Below are 1,775 nucleotides of genomic sequence, written 5' to 3'. Positions count from 1 at the left end.
ATTCTCAGCTCAGGTCATGATCTCACGGTTCGTGGGATTGAGCCCCACGTCCATCTCTGTGCTGACACTGTAGAGTCTGCTTGGGATTCTCTCTCTCTCCCTCTTTCTCTGTCCCTCCCCCGCTTTCAAAATAAATAAACAAACATAAAAAAAAATTTAAAATAAGCTGTCTTTGAGAACTTAAGGTTTATTTGAACCATTTATTCAAGAAGTTTATCCCTGGGTATTTACTCAAAGAAAGAGAAAACACTAATTCGGAAAGATACCTGCACCCTATGCGTATTGCAGCATTATTTACAAGCCAAGATATAGGAGCAGCCCAAGTGTCCATCAATAGATGAATGGATAAAGAAGATGCAGGGCGCGCGCGCGCACACACACACACACACACACACACACACACACACACACTGGAATATTACTTAGGCATAAAAAAGAATAAGATTTAAGATCTTGGGGCACCTCAGTGACTCAGTTAAGCGTCCAACTTCAGCTCAGGTCATGATCTCACAGTTCATGAGTTCGAGCCCGCATCGGGCTCAGTGCTGACAGCTCAGAGCCTGGAGTCTGCTTCGGATTCTTTGTCTCCCTCTCTCTCTGCCCCTCCCACTCCCACTCTCTCTCAAAAATAAATAAACATTTAAAAAAAAGATCTTGCCATTTGCAACAACATGGATGGGGCTAGAGTTATTACGCTAAGTGAGATAAGTCAGAGAGAAAGACAAATGCCATATGATTTCATTTATATGCGGGACCTAAAAAACAGAACAAACAAACAAACAAAAAAACATAAATGCAGAGAACAAACTGGTGTTTGCTGGAGGAATGAGAGACATAGGTGAAGGGGATTAAGAGGTACAAACTTCCAGATATAAAGTAAGTCATGGACAGATACCATATGTTTTCACTCTTATGTGGATCCTGAGAAACTTAACAGCAGACCAGGGGGCAGGGGAAGGGGGAAAAAGAAGTTACAGAGAGGGAAGGAGGCAAACCATAAGAGACTCTTAAATATTGAGAACAAACTGAGGGTTGAAGGGGGTGGGGGAGAGGGGAAAGTGGATGATGGGCATTGAGGAGGGCACCTGTTCGGATGAGCACTGGGTGTTGTACGGAAACCAATCTGACAATAAATTGTATAAAAAATTTAAAAAAAAAGTCAAGAGATGAAAAGTACAGCATAGTGTGTAGAGTCAATAATATTGTAATAACCTTGTATAGTGACAGATGGTAACTACTCTTATCATGATGAGCATAGTGTAATGTACAGAATTGTGAAATCACTGTGTTGTCCACCTGAAACTAATATAAAATTGTATCTCAACTATATATACTTCAAAAAAAGAAGAAGAAAAAGTTTGTCCCCTTGTCCCCAGGAAAGAAATTCTACTGTCTACCTGCCCTCCTGTAATATATTAATCAAAGGCAATTGATCAAAGGCAGTTCAAGTCATTGAAAGAAAAATAAAATTATTTTAGCCACTCTACTGTTACCTTTCCTATTTGGAAAACAAATTCTTCAGTTAAAACTAAAGGTTACCAAATAATGCTTAGCATGCATCCCCTCGTTTCTGAAGACGATTTGGCTATTCTCAGTTGGTAGCTCTTAACGACGGTATTGAAAGGTATGTGCAATGAAAGGGTCAAGTTTAAGACTTCTTTAAACCTCTGCTCTCCACCCCTGTGAATGGCTTCCTGATGTTAGAGATTTGTGTAATGATCAACAGTGGTTTCGTTTCTACTACTGAGTCTTTCAGAAAGTAGCATACCCAAGTC

The sequence above is a fragment of the Acinonyx jubatus genome, chromosome B3 (genome assembly GCF_027475565.1).
Source record: "Acinonyx jubatus isolate Ajub_Pintada_27869175 chromosome B3, VMU_Ajub_asm_v1.0, whole genome shotgun sequence".
NCBI classification, from domain to species: Eukaryota; Metazoa; Chordata; class Mammalia; order Carnivora; family Felidae; genus Acinonyx; species Acinonyx jubatus.
The sequence above is the reverse complement of the archived record's forward strand: the minus strand, read 5'-3'. Positions refer to the sequence as shown.